Here is an 11,634-nt window from a genome sequence, read left to right on the forward strand (position 1 = left end):
TCCTCCTAACATCTGATCTAAATCTCCCCTCTTTCAGTTTAAGACCATTCCCACTTGTCCTATCATTATCTGACCTATTTCTGCTCATGCTTCAGTGTCATCACATGTTGTTCATGGCAGCAGTCCAGATTTTAATTGCTGTTGTGAAATAATAAAGTTCCTCTAAATGTGTTTCTTCATATATACTGCCACCTGCCTTAAGTTTCTTTCTGGAAATCCTGGCATTTGACCCTTTGTATGACTGTAGGTGTTTAGGAGTCTTCCTCCCCTTTAATTTGATAACCTGGCCATAACTAATGTCACTTCTGAACACTGCCCCCCAAAATATATGATGTTCTTTTGAGTTAGTGGCTGGAGTACACATAAGTTTTATGGGGGACCAATAAGTGGCTTTATTGCTATGTTTTTAAAGAAAATAATGATAGAACTATATTTAAAATTAATGGTTTTATGTACTCAGGCCTATGGCATCTGTAACTCCTACTGACTTTCAACAGATGTGGCAGTTCAACACCTCTGAAAGTAAGACTTTTATAATATTTTTCCATTGTTTCTAAAGCCTCCTGAGAAGCTTGAAAGAAAAATCTCTTTGAGCTCTGGAGTGTTTTCTTTCACAACCCACATGTTCAGCTTTGTTATTGTTAGTAGCCTCATGAGCCTTTCTGTGCTGATAATGATTCAAATAATGATCTGGGGGAAAATGAAGTATTTTTAATAAAGGATTACACTGCAGCTATAGATAGATATAAGGAAAAATAATTCAAATGGGAGTCTAGCATACTTGACAATGGCCCTTTCATTTACCCAGCTTTTAGAGATAAGCCAAGTGTTGGATGCATTTATGGTAAAGGGAAAGGGATGAAAAATTTAAGTTGAATTCCTTATTCTAAAGACTTATTGTTTGACCTTGGGCAAGTGACCTCACTCCTCTGTGCCCCAAGCCTGTTTTAGCAGTTCTATTTAGGCTGTAAAATACTGAAAAGTAGTCTACACCAAGAATAAAATGCCCCCCTTTTAATTGTGCGCTTGGTCACTCTTGTAACACAAATGCTATAAACTCTTAGTCAGTCAGTAAGGTAGAAACTGAGAATAGCATTCATCTGAGAAACCAGTTTATGTACTGTCATTTTAATAGTAGCAGCACATCATCATGGCCTCTTTCTATCCAGCACAGCTGCTACACATATTAGGCAAGCAAGCTGTAATCAGCCACTTAAAGTTGTTGGTACATCACAGTTGTGCTCAATTTATCTGTTTAAGTTCATTTCTGACTGTGCTGGCCTCTTTCTCTCTCCCCTAAAACATTTGAGATGAAGGCTACAGATACATCAAACCAGCAATATTACATGTAATGTATTCAGTGATGAGATCAATGTTTTCCATTTTAGTTTCCTTTGAAAACGGAAAATACAGGATGCTGTGAGCTCACCCATTACAGTTCTCTGGATCTTTCCCACTCAGTAGGAAACAGAATTGGCATACATATGTGGCCCACTTAAAAATATTTTTTTTCTTTTGCTTTCATGCTAGCTAAAATCTTACATGGTCACAAGTGCTCTTTCCCATCATAGAGATCAGTTGTGACTGATAACAGCATTTGGGCAGTATTGAGAGCTAAACTACTATCATTGTGCTCTTTAGATTTGGCAAGCTGGAGTTTTGGTAAGCAGGCAGAAGGAGACCTCAGTACTAAGTGGCTGCTGGTTCATGGGCTATCAGGCTTTCCCTAATGAATGCTAATTGTACCAGTAATACAGCAAATTAATAATAACAGAAAAACTTACCTTTCCTACCAAAAGGTCAGATGCCTCCCATAACCTTTGTGTAGTAAAATAACAGCCGTTACCACTCCTTCCATGACAGACTAGGGCACTGTTCAGTCCTGAACATAAAGTCTCCGAAACATAATTAAACACCTGTCACTTCTCAGCAAAAGGAGTTTTACTTTATCCCTGGCTCAACTGTTAAGTTTCTAAATAAGTATTTCAGCAATATCAGGAAGGTTTTAATTACATGTAGTAGAATTGTTTTTTTTCCAATTAACTTGAGTCCTGTTCCTGCACAGGTACACAACACTAAATATTTCAGTGTCCAAAAAGATTTCTTCCCCTGTAAATAACATCAAATAAACATAGTAACATTAACCAATGCACCTACCTAAGAAATCACATTAAAAGAAAACTTACACTGAAAAATTTTTATATATATACAACGTATAAACTAATTTTACCCTGGAAGCAAACGATGTATCTTCTGAAATGCATTCATTTACCTTTGGGATATTTATCCATTTCTATTATTTCTGACACATAAAACCACACTAGAAAAAAAATAAAAAATTCCCCCAGTTTGTGAGAAGTAGAATAGTTTTCAGGAAGGATAACCCAGGAGAGCCATTTCTGAATCTGGTAGAGTATTATCATTTTATTACCCATTTTTGATGCATATTTTTTTTTCAGTCTATTTATCAACTCATGTTTTTCTGTTTCCTAGTACTGTTTCAGTATTTTTATTTTAGACCTACTTCAATTGCTTCGGAAAGTGGTAAAAAATAAGAAAGAGAATGAAACAGAAAATATTGCTTTTAAAAGTGATTGTTCAGTGCAACTTACTAATTTATTTGCTAAGTTTCAAACTGCTGCCTTATTGGGTCATTTCAAGGGCCCGTGTTGCCTGCTGTCCCATTTCCAATGGCTGTTGACTGGAGATGGCAAGTGCAGCATGCTGCATCAAGTATGTGGCCATCCTTCCCTTGAGTATTCTACCAGTCTCCAATAATCTGTGGCTTAGATTTTTGCTTAAATATGGTCTGAACATACCTTGAGGCTTCAAATCTGGATGCAAATAGAAGTGGTAAATATTTGGATTGTTTTAAATAGATAAATATCAAGTTCATTAAGTCTCCATTTTTGTTGCCCGTGACATGCTTTCTGAATCACAGAATGGTTGAGGTCAGAAGGAACCTCTGGAGATCATCTAGTCCAACTCCCTTGCCCAAGCAGGACCACCTAGTGCACGTTGCATAGGATCATGTCCAGGCAAGTCCTGAATATCTCCAGAGAAGGAGATTCCACAACCTCTCTGAGCAACCTGTTCCAGCACTCTGCTACCTTCACAGTAAAGAAGTTTTTCATCATATTCAGATGGAATTTCCTTTGTTTCAGTTTGTGCCCATTGCTTCTCGTTCTGGTGCTTGGCACCACCAAAATAAGTCTGGCCCCATTGTCTTGACATCCTCCCTTAAGATATTTAAATACATTGGTAAGATCCCCTCTGAGATGGAATCTCCCGTGTTCCAGTTTGTGCTCACTGTCTCTCGTCCTGTCACTGGGCACCCCTGAAAAGAGCATTGCTCCACCTCCTTTGCATCCTCTCAAGATATTTACACACATTGATGAGATCTCCCCCTGAGCCTCCTCTTCAGGCTGAACAGTCCCAGCTCTTTCAGCCTTTCCTCATAAGAGAGATGCTCCAGTCCTCTGATCATCTCTCAGAAGAGAGTAGGCCTCTGCTGGACTCTCTCCACGATCTCCATGTCTCTTTGGTACTGGGGAGCCCAGAATTGGACACTACTCCAGATGTGGCTTCACTAGGGCTGACTAGAGCGGAGGGACAATGTCTCTCGATCTGCTGGCAACACTCTACCTAACACACCCCAGGATACCAATGGCCACAAGGGCACATTGCTGGCTCATGGAATATTAAGAATGAGGTAACTTAAATAGGACACTAGTACCACGTTTCTCCTAATTCTGAAGAAATACACAAAAAATAAAACAGGCACATACATATTTTTTTTCTTTTTGGTTGTAGCAGATAGGGGAACGGAGAAGTGATTATTACAGTAAGCTCAATGTTTTAAAAGATAAAGTATTTCTAAACAGTATTGTTGCAAAGCCTCCTCAAATTCTGTAGGTGCATATTTACTCTGCTTGACAATGGACTCTGACATTGCTAATAGACAGCTGTCCTTCAGAAATTTATAAATATTTATTCTCTTTACACTACACACACTGCCACATGAAGTGATGGCATACTATGCAATCAAAAAAGCTTGACAAATTTCACATCCATTTTGTTTTCTTTAATTAAAACGACTACAGATATTGAGACGCATATAGAAAAGCTGATGCTTCACAGCAGCAAAGTGAGCATCAGTATTTACTGGAGGCTGCCTATCTGGAAAGCAGCTTTACAGAAAAGGAGCTGGGGCTCCTGGTGGACGCCAAGTTGAACTTAAGTCAGCAATGTGCTCTTTCTGTATAGAAGACTCTTAATAGTATCCTGGGCTGCATCAGGAGGTGTCAAGGGGGCTTATCCTTCCCCTCAGCACTGTTGTGGGCACACTTGGAGTGCTGGGTCCAGCTCTGAGCTCCCCAGTACAAGAGAGACATGGATGTACTGGAGAGGGTCCAGCAAAGGGCCACAAGGTTGATGAAAGGACTGGAGCACTTCTCTCTTCAACCACAATTTGACACTCCAGCCCTTCAACAGAGCTCTTGTACCTCTACATCAGCACATGTCCCAGTGAGGAAAAACAATAACCTTGCTCAACTCTGATGTCTCACATCACAGAATCATCTAGGTTGGAAGAGACCTTCAAGATCACCGAGTCCAACTTCTGACCTAACACTAACAAGTCCTTCATTAAACCATATCACTAAGCTCTACATCTAAACGTCTCTTAAAGACCTCCAGGGATGGTGACTCAACCACTTCCCTGGGCAGCCCATTCCAATGCCTAACAACCCTTTCGGTAAAGAAGTTCCTCCTAATATCCAACCTAAACCTCCCCAGGCGCAACTTTAGCCCATTCCCCCTTGTCCTGTCACCAGTCACGTGGGAGAACAGACCAACCCCCACCTCACTACAGCCTCCTTTAAGGTAACTGTAGAGAGTGATAAGGTCGCCCCTGAGCCTCCTCTTCTCCAGGCTGAACAATCCCAGCTCCCTCAGCCGCTCCTTGTAAGACTTGTTCTCCAGACCCCTCACCAGCTTCGTTGCCCTTCTCTGGACTCTCTCCAGCACCTCCATGTCCTTCTTGTAGTGAGGGGCCCAAAACTGAACACAGTACTCGAGGTGCGGCCTCACCAGAGCCGAGTACAGGGGGAGAGCTGAGTACAGGGGGAGTACATCATGGCAAACAAGCAGCGAGTTTTGTTTCACAGATAAAACCTGTGAGATACAGATGTTGATTCAGTGACATTATGGAGGCCTGCATCTTCAGTTTAAACCAGCAGCTAGAAATACTAAGCCAATAGTAACTTTGCCTAGTAGTCTGGAGGCTGAGTACTGCATGCTAGAGCTGCTCAGTTGGGCTCAAAGAAATTTAGATCTTAACAGTAGCCAAAACAAACTAAAGCAAGCCAGTGAATCAATTTCATCCTGGTCATACCAGTTTGACTAGAAGTCTCTCAAACACCTGGATGCTGCTGTAATTCAAGGCAGTTAAAGCTACTGAGATGAACACCTTCCACAGAAATGTTTTCAGAAGGAGGGAAAAAAAACAAACAACACAAAAATCAAAACAGAGCAAGCAAGATTGGCAAAGAAAATACCAGAAAAAAAAAAACAACCAACCAACCAAACAAAACAACAAAAAGCAATTGGAAAATTACCAGATAAAAGTTGATACCCTTCAGATTGAGGGTAACCAATTTCAGCTTTCCAACAACAATAAAAGCAATATGATGTCTGCCAGACAAAATCTTTTTGTTTTCCTTTTTTGCTCAGAGCGATTCATTTGCACATCATTATTTACAATCTAGATGAGTGATCCATAACCCTCAGAGCAGCTCATCTTGTGGTAGGTAACAACCACAAATGCTTGGTGCAAGCATTTTCATGTTATTTTCAATAATTGACGATTTCTGTAGATTAAAAATTCACGCATTTTCCTCCTTCATTTGAGTTTTGAGTTCTATTTAAAACATGTTTTTTATTTTTTTATTCCTGGGGGCAGTAATATTGAGAAGGAGAAAAATGGCAGAAGAGAAATATATGAATATATAACTCCTGACTCTGAAATTAGTTGAAAGCAGCTAGTTGGAAAGATGTCTCCATAAGCATTCAATTTGAAGGTAATGCAATAAAAATTGGAAAGGGGAAAAAAATGTCAGAAAGCAAACTGCAAATCCCGTCTTTCGTTTTTGTTCACTAGGTATTTGTAAATGCATTTAAAGAGAAACACAAGGGACTTGAAAGAAAAACCACAGAAAGGCTAGACACAACTGAAAGATGCACAGTCCAACAAATGATCTGAATTTGAACAGTGTAATTCTAACACATGCCCTAGAGATCATTTTCAATCCATGAGAAGAGTTTATAATGGCTGAAAAAGGGAAGGGCTGCCTGTGAATTTGACTGTTGCATAATTCTCTTTTTTATGCTATTTCTTAAGTAAAGACAAAAAAAAAGAACAAAAAAGCAGAATGTACAAGATTCCAGAGAAAAACTGACATTTCCAGACTGGTGAAGATTAGAGAGCAAATTAAAATAGAATAAACTCCAGTAATATCAAGTTAACTGTCACTGAAGCAGAAAGTAGGAATTTGTTTTCTTCTCATTTGTATATGAGATTGCTGTGGGCTCTGTATCTTTTGGCATGGCATTTAATTATTTTTTGAACAAACGAATCAGACATTTAATTTATTAATATATTTTTTTGTCAGTGTCACATTCCTGTACTACATGTACGCTAAAAAATGTGTGGGAGAGAGCAGAGAAAATATGCTAGTACAGTGCTGACACACAGCAGCTCCATTTGAGCAACTGCTTCAGGATATGCCACAAGTAACTTTCGTATGTTAAATACCCATATGAGGGGAAAAAGTAATTTTTCCAGCCTGATAGGTTTTTTGGAATATCAGCTATGGTTGCTCCAAGGACTGACTGACTCAGCAAACCAGACATCAGGTAAACAGGAGACATTAGGTTTTTCAGAAGCAGATTAACTGCTCTTTAGACGTAGGAAAAGCCAGACTACAGGATGACTGTGTTTATAGCATACAGACAGCCACAAAACAATAAAAGCACGTTATATCGGATAAGCAAAATGCATGAGAATATATGTCTGATCATGAGAATGCAGTAAAACAAAGTGAACGTGATTTGTGTCCTGGATGGAGACAATATCGCTTAAGAAAATTCTGAAAAGACAGCAAATTTCAATTTACATAAACTAAGATATTTTAAATCAGATTCAAGAACTCCATGTGAAGCTTGAAACCATGTGTGATAAATGTAACCAAAGATCCCCTGAAGAAATCAAATCAAATCATTTTCCCACAGGAAGGAGAAAGTTGTCCTGAAGGATAAAACCACATAGGAATGCCAATAGCTTATCAAATTAATACAGTCCAATCCTCTTAATTGGGACATCTCCATTCATAGCTTATTGTCTCTATTGCTCTACTTTAGACAAGTAATTTTTAAATCAAAGTTAAAGCTGCACCTCCTTCATCCCCCCTCCCCCAGCACCCTTAAAAAGAAGAAAGAATTGTTTACTGAAGGCATATTTTTAGACTTTTATGTGCTGTTCCTAATAATTTCTGTGTCCTATTATTTCAGCTCAGGATGAAATATATAAACTCCCTTTTCTTTAAAACTCAGCTAATTGCATTAATACATTTAAGAGCAGTGATGCTCTTATTCTGTCTATAATGTAAAAAACTTAAGTCACTGTTTTCTTCAAGTAAACTGGTTGCTCTTATCTCTAACTTCATTTTATAATACAAATAAATTAGGGTCACTCAATTAAGTATCTAAGCTGATTAATCCAGTTGAATAAACCAAGTGTATTCCAAACTAAAATAAACACACATATATATATTTAAATATTTTTCTTCTCAAATATACACATACATATTTAAGTATTTTTCTTCTCAAAGAGCTACATAAATTTGCAGACTAGTCTATGCATATAAATTATTTTAGCCATCATTAAAATTTATCTCTTTTCAAGAATGAACAGCCAGTGAACAGTATATGGCTTCAAGGAGAATTATTATCTTTCTTATATTGGTAACAAACATAATAAACTAAAATTATTTTATGTTTTAGTCTTCTGAGCGAGCATATTTAGTGGGAAGCAGGTAACACTTACATGTTTTCCATGGCCTATTCAGACTAGCTGGCAGCTAGTACAAGTGCTGAACCTTCTGTTCTCACAGTCTTCTCGGCATACAAAACAGTAGAGCAATGACTGAAAAGCCATGATAATATATATTCAAAAAGAATTTAAATAAGCAGATTGTAAATAACAGATAATCTTACTACTGTGGAAAAGCACCCAGAGTAATAATGAATACAACTACTTGCAACATGACTTCTAACCTTATCTGAAGGACAAGGCTTTCAGTAGCATTCCGCCCCATGAAACCCCAATGGAAAAGCAGTGCCTAAACATAAACTCAGAATAAATATTGATCTGTACTGACCATCAGTACCACTTTCCGTAAAATAGTTTCTTTGCACGTTCCTTTTTCACCTCTTGAAGTATCAATTTATCAAATCTCTGAAGAGTTTGCTGAATCTGACTTGATCATTTCTTTATTACAGCTACAGGATATATATGAAAACATAGTTATGAATGCCAGTTATCAGAAAATGTATAATCCAGATAGATCTGGTCATAAAACAGAGAAAGGCAATATAGGTGATATGCCATATACACATATGTGATGATTTGTTCTTGTGTCTAATGTATGTTAACACGGACCTGAAATATAAAAGATGGCTTTAATAGAAACCCCAACAAAAGACAGCCAAGAGCATCCTAGGGTGCATTAGGAAAAGTGTATCCAGCAGGACTAGAAAAGTGACCCTTCCCCTCTCTTGAGCACTGGTGAGGCCACATCTCAAGTACTGTGCCTAGTTTTGGGCTCCCCATTAAGACGACAGTCAGAAACAGACTGAAGTAAGTCCAGTGGAGGACCACCAAGATGGTTGGGCCTGAAAACATGATACATGAGGAGCAGCAAAGGGATCTGGGTTAGTTTGACAACATGAAGAGAAGGCTCGGGAAAGATAATCTTGTCATCTCACTTTTCTCCGCACTGTCCATTGAGGTAGCTGAAGCCAGACTCTTCTCAGAGGTACACGAGAGCAGAATGAGAGGGAACATAAACCAGTTGCAACTAGAATAAGCTCAACTAGCTATTTAGTAAAAGTTTTTCCCTAATGAAGGAAATCAAATGCTGGAATAGGTACCCAAAGAGCCTGGGAATTACTATCCTTAGAGACATTCAAGACTTGACTAGCTGCGGCCTGAGCACTAGATATCCTTTGATCAAGTTATTTCAGGCAATTCGTATGAAACAGATAAATTTTCCTTTGATCCAGCCTTCATGAAGATAGCATCTGCAACGGGATCTGCATTTCAATTTCCACCACCATAAAATTTCTGCCACCATAATGAATGCTCTACTCTTGAGGCAGAAAAAATTTAATTCCCCAAATATTTTTTTTACAACCATTTTTTGTATTGTTTCAAATTACAGATAATGCACATCCATTGAACATGCCCAACTCAACTAGATTCTCTCTATTAGCAGGGAATTGTACAGTCCTTTCATTTTTAAGATGTCCTGAGTTCCATTAAGTTTTGATGTGATTTCAAAATCCAGTCTACTTAAGAAATTGTGTGTCAGTGTAGGGGATAATTAGCAAATATTTGATTTCTGTTGCAGTTTCCCAGGCAGTTAACACATTTAGTAATCATTGATGCTAGTTAAAATCCATTCTGTTGAGATGAAAAAACATTTTTAAAGCCACCTGTCCTTTGGGTATCCTACAAATTAAATCCAGTAGATACAAAATTTTTGCATGTCTAATTGCACATTCAAGGGTGTATCTCAGAAATAATGCATGAGCATCTATAGGTAATGCAGGTATGAACATAGCCACCTCAGTATTTTACAAATTAAAAATCTGTGTGCAAACTATCTTTAAGAAACAAGATTGCAGGTACTTTACTTGTAGATCCAAATTTAGATGAATTTTAACTTACATGTTCTAACTATTATAGAAATGGGCTGTTCCTTCTCTCTAAAGTAAAATAGAAGATCACACCCCTAGCTAATACCCTTTCAAGGTTAATTAACATTCATAGACACTATAACATTCCATGAAGTGAAAGACCTTCGTGTTTCCAAAAATCACTAAACCCACATTTGTTAGCTCCCTTGCTTTTCTTATCCATACCTTATTTTCATGTGATTATTAAGGCCCTGGATGCAGAAGGCTGCACCACTGTGAGTCCCTTCTCTTATCAGGTGGTGGGGAACAGACATCACACACCAGGCACAACAACAGAACTATGGGGTTGTGCTGGGTTTAGCTTCATCTGTTTCAGATGGACTGCCTGAGCAAATTGTAGTTAATTTGCTAATAAAACAAGCCAACTCACAGCAATTCTCTGAATTTTCCAAATATTCAGAAAGGTCTTTTATCTTTAATAAATATTGTCAAAAGTTATTAAAGCAACCAGTTTTCTTCATTTAGAAGTGATTTTTTTTTCCTAAAGCAACAGAAAATTCTGTGCTATTATTGCAAAAATACTGTTTAAACTTTAAAAAAATAATAAATTGATATGGTCTGTCAAATTAAACAAATCAGTTCATGGAAATGTTCTAGATGAGAACACGTACCCTACACACTAGATATATTTGACATCTTACATATTTTCATGAAACAGAAAAGCATCCCTATTTGAAAATGTAGAAGCTTGATTAGTTAAGCATGTGCCAATCCTTCTACTCTGAATGATGAATTGCACCTTTCCCGCATTGAAAGAGCTGTAGACAAGACTACGTAATATTCCACAACTGGATTTTCTAATTACCGACAGCACATCCATTCCTTTTCATGCTCCATTATAGCCTGTAAGCACAGTAAATATAATATTACTGTTAGCACCAGGATTCATGGAGTGCATCAACTCTGCAAGGTCTCAGGCTTAGGAATTGTCAGGTTTCACTTGGATTGGCTTGCCTGAAGCTTTTATTTTAACTTGTTTAGCTGTGTGGGCAATTGTTTAATGGCAAGGCAAATGTTATCTCATCTGTTTTAGTTTTTATCTTAGCTTTGAGCAATTGAGTTGTATAATGCCTGCTGTTATAGTAATTTTGATGCTTATCTGTAATTAACAGATAGTAGAAATAAGTAGTCTTTCCATGCAGACTGAACTATGACCCTAGAATAAAAATGCAGGCTAGGAAAGCGCAGTGTTGAGTAATCACAAAGGCCTTAAAAGTACTAGCACAGCATGAAATCACAAACCCTCAGCTAGATACATTCTTCATTGGTCAGTTACTGGTCGTTAAAAGAAAGAGGGGTTGGGACACTAGGTAAAAGCAGTTTTAGGGATACTAAAGAATGTACATTCAATGTAAGTAAAACATACCATGTAGGACAAGTGAGGTGGAACTGCAGATCAATGAAAAAAACAAAACTGTACCATTCTGGAAAACATAACATAGGTCCCACCAGATCCTAAAGTAAGTAGGAAGAAATTCATGTCCTCAACACCATGTCCTTCTCCTCCTGGTGAAGATCTCTCATGATTTACCACAATCGTGTTTGACTTACTGTGAGGGGGACAAACGACTATGACTTTAAGAAACAAAGGAGCAT

Source organism: Anser brachyrhynchus (genome assembly GCF_964034855.1).
Source record: "Anser brachyrhynchus genome assembly, chromosome: 1".
Classification (NCBI taxonomy): Eukaryota; Metazoa; Chordata; class Aves; order Anseriformes; family Anatidae; genus Anser; species Anser brachyrhynchus.